The sequence below is a fragment of the Caloenas nicobarica genome, chromosome 1, assembly GCF_036013445.1.
Source record: "Caloenas nicobarica isolate bCalNic1 chromosome 1, bCalNic1.hap1, whole genome shotgun sequence".
Lineage (NCBI taxonomy): Eukaryota > Metazoa > Chordata > Aves > Columbiformes > Columbidae > Caloenas > Caloenas nicobarica.
The window spans coordinates 37,809,186-37,830,804 of NC_088245.1; the positions used below are offsets into that span (position 1 = coordinate 37,809,186).

At 40.1% G+C, this 21,619-nt stretch overlaps 1 protein-coding gene across 5 annotated transcripts in view; it reads right to left on the reverse strand.

Moving 5' to 3' along the window:
* GRIP1 (glutamate receptor interacting protein 1) overlaps positions 1 to 21,619 on the reverse strand; it is a 224,981-nt gene that overhangs the window by 49,737 nt on the left and 153,625 nt on the right. The gene's annotated exons all lie outside the window — the stretch shown is intronic.

Here is a 21,619-nt window from a genome sequence, read left to right on the forward strand (position 1 = left end):
GGTACTTATGCCATTTCCACATTCTCTCACATAAAATCTCCATGGCTATTCTATTTCTCTAACCAGACAACATGCCACATAAAGAAATTCTGGTATAGCATCAGTCTAGGTGTCAAGAATCAGCTCTTATTGTTGAAACCAATAAAAGCAAGAGGAGTTTTGTGAATCTGGGATGTCATGAAGCTTCTGAGTGTGACAGAATCAGAGATGGACGAGGCTAGGAAACCAGAATGTGTTACTGAATCACTGTCTTGCACAACTAAGCTAAAAATCACCTGGAATCTAAAACAGGCACGCTGAAGAAGCAGAATTAATAAAAAAGTAGAAAATTCTCTGAAAAAAATATAAACTGAAGTGAATAAGATAGAGAAGCATGCTAAATTAATTTTCAGAAAAGAAGAGGAAGGTCTGTGGACAACAGCTGTAATAATTAAATGAAGAAGGTGAAGGAAGGGTCTACCAGAAATCCCTCACAAAAAGAAACGACAAATTTGGAGAAAATGGAGAAAGTGCAGGAGGCATGACAGCTAGAAATAGTAGGAGTTAAAGCAAAATGGATATGAGGAGGTTCAGAAGATTCTTGTAACACCCTGTCACTGGATAAAGTACTGACTTGCAGCAGGGCACAGACAGTAAATGACCAACACCGAAAGAAGAAAGCAGAAAAACAGGAGGCAGCAACAGCCAGGACTGATGACAGTGGTGAGGAACTATGCCCAGGAGAGACAAGTGCTAGACGGAACAAAAGAAAAAAAGACAGCGGGCTGCTTCCTAAATGCCAAAACAGAGCAGGCAGTGATAAGGGTGAAGTACATTCTGGAGACCGCCTGAGAATTCTTAATAACCAATAACCATCAATCAACAACTGATCTCAGCGGAGTAAGATACAGTAAGTGAAGGTGTCCTTTAAGGACATAAAAAGACAAGAGACAAAGAAAGTGATACCAGAAGCCTTTGGAGGTGCTTACAATCAGAATAAGGAAAAATGAATAAGCAAAGACATGCTGGAGTAAAGTTACCAAATGTCCTGTTAGCAAAGAGGAGAGATTTGTGTTCACAGAGTATTCGAGCCTGCTGTAAGAATACTAAGAAAATGATCAACTGTGATGCCTCTCCCAAGTCCCTAAGATTGAAGCTGTAAAAGAAGTGCAGCTGGGCTTCAAACTACGGAGGAAAAGACAGATGTCAAGATATTCCATTTAGTCTTAAATCTAGAAAATTAGTCAAAAAATATAATTCTGATACAGAAGAGAAAGACTGTGAAAAAGAGTATTAGCATACAAAACTAACAAGCTATATACAATGATACAAGAAATGGAATGAGAGCCTGATTAACTAACACCCAGCTCAGGTGCTTTTCCTAGAGTACAACAGAGGTAAACTGAATTTAGAAGCCTCTAACATATGGAGTGAAAAGAGGTGCTTGGATGGAATAACATACAATACCAGTAAAGTATCGGTTAATTATTATAGAACTCCTTTTCCACCCCACCCCCACTTGAAATAACTTTTATATTCCTGTTGTCTTTTTTCCAGTTAGAAACATGAGGGTTTGAAGGGGAGATTTAGTAGTTTTCAAAGTGCCTGTGAATTCTGGGTGATTCACTTTTCTGCCTGACCGGGACTGACCTTTTAAAGGCTGAACTTCCACAGGCACTACCAAAATAAGCTGCTCCATAAATCTGAACCGAGCTTTAAACTGTGATCCAAAAGAATAGAGTTCACCCAGAAGCATTTCTGCCTGGAGCTTCAGGCACTAAATAGCTTTAAAGCTGGATGAACTATTCTCAGCAGCTACCTGTCTTTCTCTAGTAACTGAAGGAGGTTATGACAATCAAATTCCTGTCTTCAATGCCTTGGTTAAGGGCCTAAGCAGGATGCATTCGATGACTTGCATACAGCCAAACAAGCACGTGCAGCAGAGCAGAATTTCAGAATTCCCAATTACCATTCCTGTGCTGAGAAACAATTATTTTCTTATTGAATATTCAAGTAGTGTCTGGAGCTATAAACAAGCTCACATTTACAAACATATGGGAAAAAGACTCCCAACAACATTTGTCATCAGTACTGTGACAAAGGTTTGAACTCACATCGATCCAGAAAATGGCAAAGCTCAACTTGTTATTGGCCTATTGGAAGTTCTTCCTGTAATGATTGCCTTGAGGAGAGGAGAGGAAACTAAATGCAAATATCTGTTGAGAATGAGTAAATCTTTCAAGATGCTGCTCCGGAGTTACTTGAGAAATGCACGATCAGCTTATGCCCTGGCGTTATTTCCCAGGTGCCTGCTGAAATGCACAGGGAAGGCAAACCAAGGCAGACAGGATGAATAAATAAGATAACTACATTAGCAGAACCAGAAGAGAAGAAATGGAGTGTGTCTAACTGTGGAAAATAAACACAAGGAAATCAGAAGGCAATAATCAAGCACACATTCCCTGACAGAGAAGGATTAGTTTATCATGTTGAAGTAAAGCATGGATATGAAAAATGAATCATACAGGTATAAATTATTCATGTTTGAAGATGTTTCAGTCATTAAGATATTTACACCGTGACTGAAGCACTTACACACTATCTTGATTTATTGGCTATGTAATTACATGAGATATACTGATGAATGTTCGCGTGAAAAATGCTTTAGATTTTTGATTTTGTTAATCATTTTTCTCACTTCTGAGCACTACATCTCAATCAGTACAAGAGGCTTGATTAAAACCTCCCAGAGGAAGCAGCATTGCTCTCTGCATGCTAATACATTTCTTCAGCTAGATAACAGCATACCTTTTTTATTTGACAGCTTAAATCACTGGCAACAAGGGGTTTTATTCTGAACATGCTTTTACGATGTGTAAACATACTATATGATACATAAAAAGTTTTGGATAAAATAAGCCATGTCACCACCCTCCTTCACCTCAAAAGATGATCACAAATGATTTTTCAAGTTCAAAAAATACATTTTTTAGCCTGATAAAGTGATCACATTACATGTGATAGCAAGTAGAGCAACCTCTCCCTCAGGTAGGAGCTTTCTTTTGTCCATTCAGTTCTTCTCAGTACACCCCATTCTTTGCCCTCTCTATCTTTTTCTGTAACCCTAATTTTAATACCCACTACCTGTGTGCCTCATAGTCAGACTAGTCAAGAAAGCATAATGTTAATTAGAACAACGGGACACCCAGATTATATTTGCAGAGCAGCAAACCTCGTTAAGTTCAGGTCATATGACACCTGGATGTCTTCCCATAATCCTCCTAAAACGAAAAACCTCTTTTAACTCTAAAGCGCCATTTCCGGTACCAATATTCAAAGACTAGACCAGTAGCTGGCTGGATCAAAGAGGTGTATTTTAGTGAAGTTAAGGAAGATTGTTAAGAACTGGAAAAAATACGAAACCTCTGACACCCCTTTCAGAGCAAAAGGTTAGAACATTTACAACAAATCACTTTGAAGAACTCAGTCTGAATGCCCTCATCACTCCCAAACACCCTATACTTTACTCTTGGTTTCCTCTGTTCTCTCTGTGCTCTTTTTTGAATTCACAAAAATCAGTTTTCTTTTCCAGCACCCACTCAACAATCGCACATGCTACAGCTCTCATGTATACGAGACAGTCACTGATTGTTCCCCCAGGAACCTGTTGAGTAAGCTCTCATAGAAGGACCCTCACAAGTCCTTAAAAGCAGAAATGCACCATCATCTCCTTGAACTTGCTTTCTTTAACAAAAATACAGCAGAATGCAGGGGGGTGTGTATATTTATGTATGTGAGCCAGTGCAGGTGACAGAACGGGTTCAATAAAACACTCTATTGCAGTCAGTTCTTACTCTTGAAAGGCTGAGACAACCAACACATCACTGTCAGCACTCAATGCACCAGTGGAAGGTACTTAGAAACTGCAGTGGTGAGTCTGGTGTGTAAGGCACAGAACGGGATGACAACAGTTCCAGCATCTGCAGCCAAACCTGGGCCTTTATTTGCCATATCTGTCTCAAGGGAGTATTTACTAAATAACTGGTGGTGGTGAATGCACAGCAGGTGCAGTTGTGCCAGTCCAATCAGAATCAATGCATTAGGGATAAGCACATTTTATCTGTATTAAGTAGCAGAAGATGAAACATTAAAAGCTTTTTTTTCCTCACAGAAATTGCTCAAAATTTCACATGTCAAACGCCATAGGTTTATCACCAGGAGCTTTGAGTATTTGCTATTTCTTTCAAAAGCTAGATTGCTGAAATGCAAAAACCAGAGTTAATACATTTCCTACAGGGAACTTAAAATCCATGTCCAGTTGTACAAATCTGAGCTGAAGTAACCAATAAAAAGACCAGGCAGAACTTCTAACAGACTGGATGAATTTTGCTTCTAAGACCTGTGGCTTTAGCAGTGATGCTTTCCATACAGACCATTTTGCAAGGCCCTTTACAGCACTTCTTGGTCAACAGTGGAGCAACATAAAAGTACTCAGGGATTCTGTGTGCATTCACATCCACTTTTCTTCATTAACTGACAGACTATTCACTACTGTCATAAAGTATCTTAAACTGTACTTAATGAATCTTGTCATCCTCCATGTGGTTTGCTTATTGTATTCCTAAGGACTATTTTTTGCAAATGAAGACCAACCCAGAAAAAACATTTTCTGTGTCTATTAAAATACTCTCCAAGACTGATAAAGTTGTCCCAAGTCCTCACAGCCCAGTGGCAAGATCGTATCCCTCTCTGTGACAGGGAGACTCATAATTCTCTGTTGTACCACAGCCCCACTATTTCCCTGCTCATGATTCCCTGAGACTGCCCCAGCGATAGGTGGTCAGCCTCTCCAAACTGTCTGTCTTTGCCATGGTCTCCAGCAAAACGAGCCAAAACCAGAAATGGCACTTTACTGTGCAAGAGGAAGATTTGCTGGGAATGGAGGAGCTTTTCTCCACCTTTCTCCTTCCTCTGTGCGCCTCTCCACAAACACCTTTCCTTTTCTTTCCCCAGGTTTGTAGTTCACCAGATCACAGTTTCAGAGAGATGAAGAAACCCACTTTTGGCATTGTTTTTCAGACACATCCTAAAATATTCTTTAGGCTATCTTGCTAACATTGTAAATTTCACTCGTACGAGCATTTTCATTCACTCATATTTAACATCAACTAGATGATTAGCTAAGTCTCCCTTACAGACACAGAGAGCTGACTGATGGGTTGTTTAGTATGTTTTTTTTTGAGGGGGCACTTATTTATGTAACACCCTTTCGTTGTATTCCAAAGATAATTTGATCTCAACAAATGCCTAATCTCCACCTTGCAAAAAAAGAGAGAATATTAATTACATATATTTTTTAAATGATCCAATTAAGAAATTGAGATTGGGATCATGGGTCAATGTTTTCAAGAGGGAAAGTAGCAGCAAGGAAGAGAGGCAAGAATAAGATTTCTACAGACTCTAAAGGGCACAGGAACAACATTCTAGATGCCCTACAGCTGGGTAGTGCCATTATCCCTCATTCAGAGCAATATTATTTGATTTCTCATACTTTTGTGACTGTAAAGGTCATAAATAAACCACACACAGGGTGATGATGCACAATACTGGCTTTGGTATTCTGTTCTACTAATACTGGATAATGTTTGCACCCTGGCTTTGTTTATGCTTCATTTAGCAGAGTAACCTTTTTTATCTCAGATCTTACGGGAAAACCAGAATCAGTGCCAGCTAGCAAGGTCTGGTAATGATGGCTGAAAAACAAAAAGTCATTGACAGTGTTTCTAATTCTCCCCTGAGAGCTGGAATACAGAAAATATTAATAAGCTTAATGACATATGAGACGTTACCCTAAAATATATTTTGGAAGAGAATAAGCTGGCATTATACATTGCAAGCAATATTCAGGGAGAGAGGGTGGTAGTTTCTTTAACAATAAAACAACTACCTAAAAATTAAATATTTTTCTTGTTCAAAGGCTTAGTGGCAGTCTCCAAGGCACAACTTATAACCTACCATAAAATGCGTGGTTCTAATGTTCGCTTGATTATGGCGTATCTGTGTGTTTCAGGCAGGCTGTAGAGTGAGCAACAATTGTTCTAATTTTACCCGGCTCAGCTAGAATTAGAGGGGCAAGTGCATTACTGAAAAAAAAGAAAAAAAAACAATAAAAAAGTAGCCTTTTTTCCCCTTATTGTCAGTAAAAGAACGGCACTAGAGCTGCAGGACTACTAATTGAAAGAAAGCTCACAGAGTCCACAGAAAACCCCAAAACTGCTGCTAAGGAAAAAAAAAAAAAAGCTACCAATGGCACTTTACACTCTCTCACCTTTAGAATGATGAGATTTCAAAAATGAAAAATAGGAATAATTTCAAGAGGATGCCAGCAGAATGAGTGATAGTGAAATCAGAGGGACCTCTCAACCTCAGAATGGAAAATGGAGACATTATTCTCTAAACTAATGTGCCGCCTATCTCCTCTCCTATACACAAGCAATTTGACATTCTTGCCTACTGACTGTCAGAGACTTTTGATTTCCCTCTTCTTGCCTAATTCCTGCAGTTCATTTATATGCCAGGGTCTTCAAATCGCAAGCTGAGGAGCTGCTTTTACCTAATTTCACACTTTGCAACCTTAGCCCCAGCATCCTTCTCAGCTCAGAAATGCCTGCTAACCAACTGAAGAACCACCCCTGCCTTCAATGTGATCACACCAGTATGGGTGGGGATGTACTCAAAATTAACTTGTGGACTTTCTTTCTCAGATTTTCTCTCATCTTCAGACCTTAAAAGACTTTCCCCAATTCTTGGGTCACTCCTTCCTCCTAGTAACTCTGTTTCATGCTCAGACACCTTCCATTTTCACTAGTTCGCTCCTCTCCTCAAAAGCTGTATTAAAACCCAATCTCTTCATTCATCTGTACCTTTCTTTTTGCGTGCCCCATGAATTTAAAACATGATTTCTCTGTTGCTAAATTTACAATAGACAGGGGACATAGTGGATGGAGCAGATCCTGGATCTGCCTCTCTGAAGGTAGTCTGAGTGCATTTTAAATAAGTCTAGGCTCTGCAATTTCTTCCCTTTGTTATCTGAAAAATGAATACTACATAGAAAACTCAGATGACACTAAATTTAACTCACAAATAATTACTTTTTAAAACCACCTCTCAAAATTAGAAAGTGCAAATAATACGTAAACTCCTCTTGCTGAGACCATGCAAAACAACGCACTATTTTGCCTATCGCACAAAACATAGGTAGAATCACAGAAACATCGAATCATAGAATGGTTTGGGTTGGAAGGGACCTTTGAAGGTCCTGCAATGAGCAGGGACATCTTCAACTAGATCAGGTTGCTCAGAGCCCCATCCAGCCTGGCCTTGAACACTTTCAATGATGGGGCATCCATAACTTCTCTGGGCAACCCGACAGATAGATACATATGTACAAAAGAGCTTCTGATAGGTATTTTTTCTTGCAAGTAGGACAGGAAGTAAAATACACAAGAACCTTGATTTCTTCAAAACACTCCAGCCCTTGCACCATTCTGCATCTGACTAATCACAACAAACAGAACAAATAAGGACAATCTGCATCTCTGCCTGCAAACTAAGGCACAGCTGGTGTGTCCAATTTTACATCTGCCAGTCTCAAAAGCATGTCTGTAAGTACACATTACTACAGAGAATATAAAGTACTCCAGTACCCATAAATTATGCCTATTTGTCATAATGACCCTAAGTTCCCATCTAATGGGAACACTAATAATTAGAGCGGGACTGGATTGTCTTCAAAAGCCCACAGAGCACAAAGCCCCTCACTGCCAGCACTTGTCAGACGGGAACAAACACTGCGAACACCCAAACTTCGTGTTGAGCTGACAGTTCCCATCTGCCCAGGGCTCTACCAGGACAATGACATCTTGGATAACTCCAAAATCTTCAGAGCAAGTGTGCCCTGGACAGTTTGGACATCTTGGTAAGAGCTGATGTGTACACAAGCCAGGCAGATAAGGATATGTCAACGCTGTTTCATACATTTACTATTATTTATTATTTGCATATGTTAGAGACCTCTGCACACAAGCTAAGTGCAGTATCTGCCTTGGAAAGCTGACTTTGGGTGTGCTTCTGCTAACGTTGAAATCAATAGACTTGGTTTGGTTGAACAGGCAGGAGCTTTCAGACTAATCAAAACCACTAGTCTGCAAAGCCTGTTAGGAAACAGAAGGAAAATTAAACTCTACATTGCTGTCCACAACAGATAATATGAATTTCTGACACTACAAGTTCGTACTATGAGTACCACTTTTTTCCACAAAAAACTTTGGTCTCTTTTCAACAATCTGTGCTCTAGCACAGCTGTCTTATAAATAATTGGTGCATTGGCACAGCCATGGTATAAAATGCTACCGTGCAAAAGGCCAAAGCTGAGATCTGACCTTGATATTTATGCACCGAGTAGCGGAGTGAGAGTTTTGCAGCTCTCAGGGGTTGCACAGGATATTTTGCCCTTCAGTGCCAACCATTCATGAAACAAAACTTTGGTCGAATGAGTCAGGAAACAATATTATTAAATACCCTCTCTTTCTGCTTTGGTATTGCCTGAGCAGCAGTTCAGCGAAAACATTTGAAAGAAACAGAGAAAGCAATTTAGGTAAACTGCCGTCAAATCCAACACAGAAGTCACACAGAGCTATAAGCTCTTTGATCCCTCACTGCAAAAATAATCCAGGATTGCTTACCTGCTGCCTATACATTTCCAGCTTTTCCCTTCCCAGTGCTTGTTCCAAGACATGCAGAAACAGGACTACTGGGACTATTCACATATTTAAAGTAAAAAAAGGTCTCAATATCCCCTAGCCTCTGCAGCACACATTTCCAGCAAAAACAATTCCCCATGTTACTTCTCCCCAAATCCCAACCAAGCGATAACCTCTAGAAACCCAAGCACCCCATGGCTGACAGAGTCCCAGCGATGTGAAGTGCACTCTTTCATCTGCTGCCCCAGCAGGCAGCTCGCGGCCAGGGTCACCCTCGGCAAGGCTCCTGTGCGGCTCCTCTCTTGCGTTGGACAAGCCACTGAGCCCTGCCAGAGCAGCTCCTGCTGCCAGGCTCGGAGGGACTCCAGGTCATGCCCCTGTCTGATGATTCTTTTCTTTTTGAAGATGTTCCAGTGCTCATAAAGTACACAGACTTGTAATTCAAAAATTACTGACTTTGTGCAAAGGAGAAATGGTGGTAAAGCCTTTTCCATGTTGTTTTTTTCTTTTTTCTTTTTTCTTTTTTTTTTCCACCAGTGCAAATACACCCAAATTTACCTAAGCTGTAAAGCCCTTGAAAAATTAGAGGTCATGGTGCTCAGAAGGCAGCTATTGTTTCAAGGCTGCTGACTGTAACAGAAAGACCGTACTCATGCAAATTGCAAAAACCCAAATGAATGAAGAGTTGATTAAAATCAGCAGAAAATCAATACAAATCATTATAAAAACACACACACACACAAAAATCTCAGAAGTGTCTGTTTACAAACAGAATGATGTTAAAAGGAAAATATTATAGTCAACATGTGGGCACAAAGCACTTCATACTTTATGAGCCCCAGAATGAATATTGCCTGGATGAACTTATTTTTACCTCCCTTCTTTCATTAAATAATCACATATTCTTCTTTTTTCAAGATCCTCAAGTGCAAGGTAGACAACGACTATTTAATGATTAGCAACGCTTTTCCCCTTTTTTCCCATGCCTAATTACTAAACAGTGTTCTCATCTTTCTCTGAGCATATGTGGTGAGGGAGAGCTACTGTATGGTGCACTCCCTGAATATTCATTACAACACATGTTTATTAATGATTTTATCTTAAAATCACCCTTTAGAGCAAAAGCATGGTGTTTTCCCCACTGTATAGATAAACAAATGAGGATCAAAGAAATGAAGGTCGAAAGCATCCATTATACTGGAGAGGCTGATCTGAGATACCTGTGCTGGGAATCACTTGTCCAAAATGCAGGCATCTGTAGAGCAGACCTGGGGTAGATACACCTGAGCTGGAGGCTTAAATTCTCTCCACAACCAACAGAGAATACTGGCATTTAAAAATGTGTTTCACCTGCCCTATTTTAGGTGTCTTCATCAAGATGAGACAAGATATTCTTTGGAATATTTCTCTCACTTGACTGTTTTCCAGATCACTTAGCACCACAAAGCAGGTGATTGATGAAAGAAACTCATATGCAATCATACCAATGAAAATCTATATCATAACACATATGTTCCAAGCCATCTGAGTAAGGCTGCATGGGCATCTCTAATTCTTGCATTACCCATCCCTGAAGAGCTGAACTGAAAGCAACTTTGCAAAGACAAGAAAAAACATTGCCAATATACACAAAACCTTTTGGAAAGGATGTCACAAAATGCTGCTTCTCCTGAGCACACTGAGCTGCATCCTTTCAAAGACTTCCAAACTGGAGCTAAGCCTAGGTGGATTTTCACTGGAATAAGCAGAAGAGACTTTCCTCAAAAGGACTTTCTCCAACCAGGACCTTCTGAACTGCATGTCTGTGTTCCAGTGCTTCAAAAAGACACAACTTCACAAAGAAAAGATTCTCCAACTTTTTCATCGCAGGCAAAACAACTTTCTCTAAACGCATTCCTGGAAATGGCAGAACAATTTTGCCTGAAAGAGCTTAAAAAGAGAAAAAATTAAAAATGCAGCCTTCGGCAGTTCCTGGGGGGAAGGTCAAAGGAGGTCACAAGAAAAACCTTAGTGTAAAGTGCTAAAGTTTTCACTGCTCTTAAAATCATGGGTTTAACTGTAAGGCAGTTTACAGAAGTCTCAAGAAAGACATTCCTCCTGCAAGGGGGATCACAAAGAACCACAGAAAGAACACACCCTTTCCTCTTCGCTTTTCCTTCACAGCTGTTTTCTAGTTTAAACACAGCAGCTGATGCTTCTCCAACATTCCCTCCTACAGGACAGCAGAATGCACTGAGACGGACCAGTAGCACCAATGTCTCACCATTATTTATAGCATCAAATGCTAACATTTGAAATCTGGTCTGTTATGTGAAAGCCAAAAAGTAAACCAGATGAAATATGTGGTGGGTGCTCACCTAAGAGTTTCTCTAGTACGGTTGAGGGTGGAGACTTTCGCTGTGATCTAGATCCAAGCTGGGATAACCTATAAAACTTATCACAAATCTGGTAACTTCATACATTTCATGAACACCGTTTCCCCATGCTAATGCTGAAGTACAAGAAGAGAAATATTTTCGCAAAGAGGTGAAGAGAAAATGGGCCTGATGTGTTTACAGTTGAACTCAATGATCTTAAGGGTGTTTCCCAACCTAAATGATTCTGTGATTCTATGTTCTCTTTTCATTAGTAGACAGGAGAGAACTGAGTGGTAACTGCATGCAATTAAACATTGTAAACAGCATTATTATTTTAAAATAATGTGCTTAGAGTTAGGTCCTTGTAATACAGGTCTTTTCTACACTTCAGAGTTGAGTTAGCTGTGGAATCTCTAAAGTACATGCTCTTACACTGACAATGAAATAAAACATTGATTTAGCGGTGCAAATAGTGCTTAAACTGGAAGACTTCTATGCTGGCAGAACACATTTTGTTGGTATAAACGGGGTGGCCATTTGGGGAGAACCGAGGAGGGGGACAAAGCAGCACAGCTCTGCTGTTTATTTCCCTACAGGCAAAGCTCATCAAATGCAGGACAAGAGCTAGATTTTTCTCCTTTGGGTCCTATTTTAAATCCTAGCTGAAGTTCACGAGAGTTTTCCTACTGAGTCAAACCGTCCTGGACCGGGCCTTGGCCAACTTCATGAAAGGCACCTGATGGCTGACCTAGGGATCAATAGTTCTTGTTCTCGTCCTCAACACTTGAGATGACAGCGCACTGCAGCACCGCCGTGGCTGGGGATTACGCGCAGCTCCGTGTATGTGCAAAAACTACTAAATCCTGTGGAGAGAATCACCCAGTAAAGCGTATGCAACGACCAAGACAAAACTATACAGTTAGCTATAAATTGCAGGGCACTTGACACCTGAATTAAGAATTTGTTTTAAAATGAGGAAGTTAAATGTGAGTAACAACAGCTACTTATAAGTTGTTGGCCTCCCTGAGCTGAAAAATGGCAGGAGAAATTGCAGGGAGAGTTTGTTTCAGATTTTATTTGCAGCTACAGGGTATGTTGTGCCAAAACCATACTAATGACAAAGGGGAAACAACAGGCTCAGTGTGTCTGCAGTTCAGGGTTTATTTTTATTTTTTTTAATTCAAGCTGCTTGAAGCCTTTAGATTTCAGTGAAGAACTCAGGCAGGATGACCTGAATCAGCAATAGCTTTTGGATGTAAAATAAAGGATAAAGAAAAACTCAACCAGGAGTTTTTAAAGAAAGTGTTGAGGGACTTCCTAAGTAACACGAAACAAGTCCCAGAGCTCTCCCTTAAGGTGTACATACTACCACCTTTTCATGTACGTAACCTTTGGATTATCTGCCAGGAAAAAAAAGTGAAACCAACTCTGTAATTCAGAGGCAATATGGGTTATATATGCTTGTGTGTAATACAATAGGAAACTTTACCCTAGAAAGCCCTTTCTTCCTCATTAGCATCCCCACCTCTGTTCCCCCATCATCTGTCTCTGTTCTCCCCAGAGCCTCATTGCCCCTGATGCCCTACAGCCAATTTTGTCTATTGGCAAAGCCCCACTCTGCTTCCAATTTCATGTAGGTAACCTGAGGGTCTGGGTCACCACATGATTCACTTACGAGAAAGTGCTTTTATACTGGTGTGGGTTCTGCATTTAAAAACACAATTTTATCAGCCAGGGGAGAAATGTCTGGAGGTACATAAGAAGGAAGAAACCTCAGCTTGCCACAGCTTTACCTGTAACCTTGGGAAGCTGTCACACCCTTCATTACTCATCTCTTCAGGGGGGCTCAGCACCCTTTTTTTGGCTGTAGTGAGGCATGACTTTTCTGCTGGCATCAGAATTGCAATTGAAGATGAAACTGGTGAATGGTCTAGATAAGTACTCTTCATAAAATCACTCCTACCCCATTCTCCTCCCTCAAGATGAAAAGAGGTGAGATTTAAATAAAACCTGCAGTCAGGTGCTTGCCTTCAGTTTATTTAGAATGTATGTTCAATTATGACAGAAACATCATTTTGTTAGGGTCCTCTAGCACCTACACTGAAATAGTAACATGACTAATCCATAACAGCTGTCAGAATATTCTGGCCAGTTTCCTTACAAATGAAAATCATGAGACTCACAGAAGGTCAAACGTTACTAATGTGAGTCACCAATTAATTGATTAAAAAAAGAAAAATCCAATGATTTTTTGGCTGAACATAGACTAGCACACAGAGCAATTTTTATCAATACTGTCTCCTTAAACCACTCTGATAAATATTGAGTTCATAGGCTATGAAATGACCTCTTTAAATGAACAAAGCATGGTAACCATACATTTAGGAAAAATATACAAAGACAGGTTATTATGAGTTTTTTAAATTACGGTAGGGGAATGTGGTTTGAATAGCAAATGCACAGAGAACATAACATTTCACTCACTGTATAGCTGATTAACACCATGGGAAGTATAATACTGTGTAACAAAATCATGTTGCAAGACATGGCACTGGTGCAATTATCTTTGAGTAAGTATGTTGATTTCAAGATAAACTCATTCAGCTTAGATGTTGATTTTTTTTTTCCCCAATGTACATCTCCAGCTCACAGGAACTGTGAATAGTACTGTCTTCTCTGATCAGTACACATCTCCTATGTGCTGAATACTAGACAGTGCAGCATCTGCTTCAGATCTCATTCACACCAGTGTTGCACCAGAACACCATTAACTGAGACAGTTCAGATGTAGGCAACAAATATTCATACTTTAAAATACATCCTTTTTCAGTAAAAGTATTCTGTAAAACGATGAAATGAACCTTAGCATAAAAGGATGATGATGTACCCTACTGCGTCCCAGTTTAACCTCCTAGTTTATACCCAGTACAGGTGTTCCAGGAAATGATCTGAGAGATTCTCAGGTTTTCTCCCCTTGGCTGAGCCCATCAGGTGCCGTTTGGGTGTGTTATGTCCATGAAAAAAGCGAGGTGGATGGAGTAGTTCCATTCTGGATTTTTTAAACACCTCCCTCAGGGAAAGTCATGGGAGACATTTAGCATTTTCCTTTCCCTGGAACGGAGGTAGAACGGAGCCTTTGCTGCTGCTGTTATTTCCTCAGAGACAGGCCCTTTTAAAGACAGCTCCTGGGGTTACAGCCCAAGTTCTCTGTAATATAAAGAAAATCGAATCTGTCCCTTATTTCTTAGTCTCTCGGGTGACTGCAATGCCACTAAACCAAATCCAAGGCTGACTTTTTTAATTGGATTTTTTTCTGATTACAGGGTTTCTCTTGCGTTGAATTGCGTGGCACATGCAGAAGATCCTTTAATCTCCAGGAAGTTTAATTATCATCGTCTTTGTAATACTTTCACACCTGCACTCTGAATTTAAGTACTTCAGCTACCTGCTAATTTTTTTTTTCAGACCAGCACAAATCAGCATGCTTCATTACCCTTGTTAGTCTGCTGTTGACCAGCAACCCAAGCAGCAGGTAAGTCAACTTACTGAAAGACCTCTTGACTACCTTCCAGCTGACCAAAGGTATGAGCATGTAGCAGAGATTGCCATTCTCTTTCACTCTGCATCTGGATAGCCCTCACGCAAAGTGGAAAGGTTTGATCAATCCTTTTTTCCCATCTTTTACTAGATATATATGAGGGTTATTTGCTCCTTCCCCCCACTTGCTTGGAGCCTGGATGGCAGACAGGAGAAGTTATTACAGCCATGTCCTCCTTCCATCATTTGTTTTAAAATACTTACTAAAAGCAGCACAATAGCATATTTTTAATAGGTGAAGGCTGCCCCATTTGAGGATCCAAACCCTTGAATTAGCATCCAGTAAATTCAGACTACATGCTTTGTGAGGAGATAGGAGGATAGATTAGGAAGATTCTACTTTAATGAATGCCCATCATCAAATACATCAGATATTTCGGGCTGATTTTTTGAATTGGACATTATTTAGTCTAGCTGCATACAAGTATAGGTTCTACTTTCCTGACAGGTCTTTGAAGACAAATTCATCCATTACTCTTGGTACCCAGTAAGTAAAACATAGAATATTTTCATATGAGAAGTGGAACTTGGAAGATAATAACCCCCATGACCCTCTCCTGTTATTTATGACAATGAAATTGTTTTTTTAGTTTTCTGTTACAGGGACATCTCATTTCACCTTTACAGTTTTTTCTCACATACAAAGCAATATTTATTAAGCTGCTTTTAATGAGGCCATGGTTTCAAAAGCACTAGAGAGAAATGTTAATTGGACCTGGACGAGTCATTTGTAACTCATACGGTTCAGCTAAACTCCACTTATTTCTCTTTAGGGATGATCAAGAAGTTTGTAAAGAAATAAATATCTGTAAGATTTATTAAATCCTTGTAATACACGACAACTCCTCTCTTCTGTAATCATCTACTAGCAACACAGCTCTCAGATTGTGACAACACATCATAACTAGGCAGGGAAAAGAAAGTAAAAAAAAATCTGTAGGGCAAACTATACTTGGAAATCATAGACTTTTCTCATTAAAACATCTTGATTTTAATTGCTTACAATTTACGACTCAGCTGCAGTTCAAACACTTGGTGTGATTTTTTTTTTCATGATGGTTATCTCTCTTAGACTGTATTTGTTTTCCTCCCTTGGTTATTTCAGCTGAAACAGGTCGGCAGTGTCTGAGAGCATCATTAGGCAAAACCATACTGTTTTGTCCCCACATAGAAAATTCTGTAGGCTTTACACTGAGAATTTATGTTCCCTATGTGTCTTTAATACCTGTCAGAGTATCAAGAGAAGGACCGGGAGGAGAGAGTAGGACCTTCTTGGGCAAGAAGAGGAGGAACTCAGGGAAGGAGCTGAAGTGAGAAGGTGATTGATCTGAAAAGAGGCTGCAGTACATGAAACTTGGGAATGGTTTGCTAAGAGACAGGGACAGGAGAAAGGGCTAAAGAAGGACAATCACGAAAACTGCAAAAGGTCTTCATGGATGGAAATCAGCAGTGTGAGAAAAATGTGTTGGAAAATTATCTAAGCCTAATTACCTAAGTCTTACCCGGCAGAAGTAAAAACTGGGCTGTAAGGAAAGGGAATAGCATGTTGGGGATTTAGGACCTTCTAGAAAAGAAGACTCAAACTAGGTCAGTAAGGAAAGGCAAATTCAAGCAGCTGCTGGGAAAAAAAAAGACAATACAGCTAGGAACCAGGATCAGAACAAACAGAGGAAAAAAGCATCGTGCTTACATGAAACGGACAGGAAGGTACATGGGATCCTGAAAGCCTACAGTTCTCTGCTGTCAGCAAATATGTTTGAAACCCACTGGTCACATGTGTCTGTCAAGTCTTTTCTGGTCCCCAGGAAGCACGTATGTACTGTGCTGGACAGGTGGTCTGATAACCCAGCTCACAGGGAGCAGACTGGTGGGCTTAATGGTTCTCACTCTTTTGAGGAACTATTTGGGTACAGACATAATGTCAGATATAAAGTTCTTCCCACAGGGAAACCTAGGTAATGGTACATAAAAATGCGTCAGCACTGTTAAGGATGTAATCTCACACAAATATTGGGAAATGACAAATTTACAGTTGCTTATGCAACACAGTGATACCATTCATTACATAAAGAAATACTATTTTCTTACAAGGCCTCATTCCACACCTCTTTCACTACTCAGCAGTCCTCATAGTGAAACAGGTGTCCTGTCCATAAGAGAAAGCACTGTAAGTTTTGAGGGAGCTGGCAGTGAATGTGGCAGGCGTGTAAGGTGTGAAGAGGGAACTGCAAAAAAGAAAAGGTCACATAACATGGAGGAGACACCTAAGTGCTGCTTTGCAGTACCAGATCTTATTTCTGTAAAGGCTGAAAAGGACATTTAAACTGTATCGGTCACTATTTGCAAGCATTTTCTTGTTTCACTGTCAGTAGTCAGAGGCAGTTTTTCTGATGGTTACCTCTCTTAGACTGTATTTGTTTTCCTCCTTTGGTTATTTCAGCTGAAACAGGTCAGCAGTGTCTGAGAGCATCATTAGGCAACACCATCCTGTTCTGTCCCCACACAGAAAATTCTGTAGGCTTTACACTGAGAATTTATGTTCCCTATGTGTCTTTAATACCTGTCAGAGTATCAAGAGAAGGACCAGGAGGAGAGAGTAGGACCTTCTTGGGCAAGAAGAGGAGTACCTGTTGATCACACAAAGTACTGATGGATCAAGAACTGGGTTTTAAGTTTGTCAGCCCAAAATGCCAGATTTTATTTTTAACCATAATGTCTATTTACTTTAGGTTTCCATGCTACCCATTTATCTCAAGAGGTGTTAAAGAGGTATTGTCTTCCTTTTAAGCCAGGTAAATAGAGTGGATTAAAGCAAATAAGCAAGCAAGAACTGATGCCTGGCTGGTAAGTATCAGTCCCCTTATAGGCTCATGATGAGATTCCGTGAAGTCAGCACGTCATATTTAACAGCAGCATGAGAGATGAAAGGTTAAAAGGAATAACCCCCCCTTGCCGTTGTAAAAAAGCAGTCCAGAAAGCCAGAAAACCTGATAGCAGAAAACTCAGAATCAGGCTTCCCTGAAGGAAAAAGCCTCTTTTGGTGCCAAGGATAAGTCACATCCCAACACATCTGTGTTTTGCTAAATGAAATCCTAACAAGCTAGCACAACAGACAGAGAACTTATTTAATGTATACAACCACACTTGACTGTCAGTTCGTCCAAATGTCCTGATGCAGGCAGTTGGGCACAGACAGCAGAAAGCACACATAGCGTTTTTTATAAACAAGGAACTTGTACAGTAAGATGAGAGACTAACGTGCCATTGCATGTAGATTTAAATATCTGTGCAGTTTGTGCAACATGAATGAGAATTGTGCACTGGCCTCCAGGAGAGACAAAAAATCCCATGTATTTTACCCAGTGACACATCTGTGAGTGGATATTTCTTGAACAGTTAGCAAGAGATATGTCTGTGTCATCTCCTGCCTAAGAGAGAGTCAGTACATTTGGAATGACCTTGGGAGACTGAGGTTCTCTCCTTGAGATCTGCATATTGCCTGAAGCACTAGAACTGTGGTAGGATTAGGCCCTCAGGAAAAAAACACCAGGAAGTTAATAACTTTGCATTCAGACAAGAATCTGGGCAGTGCCTTTGGTAAGCCTGCGGTCACATACCAAAGGCAGAAAGAAAATTAAAAATGAAGAGCCGCCTGAAAAGGTTATTATCTCTCCTGTGGGTCTTGTGACTGTTTCACATGCACACCTACCTGAACAGAGGCTGAGCAGACAATCTCAATCCTGACATTTCCCAACTGGCATACTCAACTTTTTGACTTTAAACACTGTCTTCTAGCATAATTTGTGTATGTGTTTGTGTAGCAGTACTTGAAGTAGAGTAATACTTCAACTAATACAGCTATTGTGACCTTTGCTTTGCACATGAATTTTCATTCAATCTGCCTCTGAAGCAACAAAAGAGACGAAGCGTTCTTTAAAGGTTTAAGTAACTAGTTCATATTTAGAATTTCAAGGGATCTAAGTCTGTTGCTCTGTGACAGCCAGGAGACCTGCAGTTGCAGTCAAATGCTAGAGTAGACTACGTATCTGGTCTGTCAAAGACTTGTAAGAGACAAAGGAAATGTTAATTTTAAGTTTATAAAGAAAGACCAAGAAAAAGGCAGTGTGGAATCCTACAGGCTTCCTGACTTTGATTCAGCTTTGAAGGTCTTGCGACATTTATAAGGTTTATGAGGATCTTGAGTCTGTCCTTGGAGTCTCTGGAGCTCCTGTTCCTTGGTCTTGTAAAACTTGATAGCTCTTAAAGGTCTCCACAGCTCTGGATATGCTCGAGTGATACTGCTTTATGAAACTTAAGGGCAGCCCATGAGTTCTTTTCTCTCCTATATTTCTTGTCTTGCACAAATATCTGAGTCTACGCTGGATCACAGATTACTTCACCTGATATTTAAACTATGCAAGCTTTCTCTCCCCAGTGTTCTTTCTGTCACGTGGAATTACTGAAGGGTGAGGCAGATCTCTTTACATGCACTCACTATTGTAAAATTGTTACTGCCCTTTTTTTTTTTTTAACGGTGAGTTTAAAGAGACAAAAGGCTTGGACAGTGCTTGTTAAACTGCTGTCAGATTTACTAGCAAATGAATGAATAATTCCCTTTCTAGAAAAGTGTATCAGTGGTAAATGTCGAGTTCAGAAAAACCAAGGGTGTTGCTCTAACTAAAGTTGACTGGTTCTATGTCAGGGTGACTCTGGTAGTTTGGGACTGAAAAACAAGCTAGCTGTATCTATTTTGCAGAGAAAAATTACAGGGTGCCACATTCCAGCAAATGTATTCTGGCTCAAATAAGTGCCAGAACTGTTAAAGAAGCCAGAGAAACATACGGAATTTGAATGTGCAATATGTTTCTTCATTCCTGAAGACCACAGAGTGATTTGAACAAAGAAACTCCCAGTGAAGAGATGAGAGAGAAGTATGTTGTGTCTCTCAGGTGCAAATAGCTAACAGAAGCTTACTTTTGTGCCAAAGTCCTGGCAATAGCTGATAGTTTTGTTTAATGGCAGTATCCTTGATTCAAAGGTTACCCCAGCAACAACATCCAAGATTTAAAAAGATTGCTCAAAAGCCCAGCAGCAGCAATTTATGAGGCAGAGTTACATAAAAATGTTACGGGCTAGAATTTAAACTCAAAGTAGTCGTTACCTTTGAACTGTTCAGTATGCTCCCCTTCAGACTAAATATGGAAGACTGCCCAAGCAGATGCAGCCCAAATTACAGAGACCCCAGTAGCATCATGGCAGATTTTGGAAAACCTGAAGGGAAAGTGCATCTGCTCTGCTTCCAAATAAATGCAGTGATAAACTTTTATTTCTTGTTTTAGACAGAGGCAGTGTAAATCTCTGCTTGCAGCTTGTTATTTGTGTTGCATTCTAATTCTCATTCTCACTCTGTGGATGCCTGACCTATGGGGTTTAAGCTGTGAGCAGCTCGTTAGGGCACTTCGCCCAGCCCATAACCTCTGACAAACAGTGAGAACTTCAGTCTTCCCAACCTAAGTTTATAGCTTGGAATTGATACTTGCTGTTTGGTTGCCACAGGAAAAGATTCAGGCTGCAACGTTATTTTGGCGGTGACAGCAAGTCACTGCCAGCTACCACCCCACCTCTGCTCCTTCCCTTGCACATCATGAGGGACACGGGTTTAGTCTTACGGCACACATGGAGCTGCGATATTCAGACCTCTCCCACCACGGGATAAAAATACGTGATCCACGTGATCATAAAGGCTGAACACTTTGGGTGTAAGGATTAGAAAGAGAAGTGATAAAGCCCACAATGTTTACGTTACTTCCACACAGTTGTGTGTAGGGCAAGTCACCACATGCATCTCCTCTGCAAACACTGAAGTGCACCATTATTAAAGCCTCATGAAATTAAAAAAATGCAATTAAAATCAACAAGGAGTGTAAGCAAGCACATTGCCTCATGATCGAGGAGGTGTTTTGGAAATATAACAACATTTGGAAGACTGTTACCTCCACAACCTCAAATGCAACTTTTATCAAGTTATAAAATATTTTCTCAGAAATTGTTTTCCTATTTTCTTCAGGGATTATCTTAGTATTTCCAAACTCCTACTATTTCAAATTCTCTTTGAAACTATACAGCAGTACACTCCACGCACCCACCTGGAAACATTTTCAGCAGGAAGAAAAAAAAAAAAAAAAAGACCAAACAAGCTAACAACATCTCTTCCAAGAAGCTGAATTGACAAGTTTATTTCCCAGGACCCAGCTAAGCAAGATACTTCAGGACGTATTTATGCAAAAGCACAAGTGTAACCCCAGAGAGGTCAGTGGGACCAGCCACACCTCCTGCGTTACATACACACTTAATCACCCTGCACAGAACCCCTTGGTGCTTTTTTTTTTTACTTCAGTTTGTGTAGGTTCCAGAACCAATAAAATGTACAAGCTTCTCAAATGACTTCTTGAAGATCCCAGGTGAAGGAACTAAAGTTTGAGAAATATGGCACCTTTGAAACAGCTTATGCTTGCAGGAGTACCAAAAGTCAGTTACACACTACAGGACTGTAACTGAAAAATAGTTCAGGATTATTTTCTTCATCTAGTGTAACCTTTTCAAATTAAGTTCCAATTTCATGCTATCAGAATATATTTTATGGCTCTTTCCAGTTCTGGCCACATGGAACGCTACTTTACAGGATATTATCATCTGCTAACAGAAGAGAAGATATTAAAGAAAGTAGTGATACAATTATATCTCCAGGAGTATTCTACAGAAAGTTTATACCCTGAGGACCCTATAGAATGCACCAGACTTCTAAATAACTTCTGGTTTGTTGCCCCCTCTCAGCAGGCTAAACTACTAAACCAGTGTCAAGCATCAGTTATTGATTATTACCCAATGCTCTACCTCTGGTTTTAGCCTATTTTCATATTCACA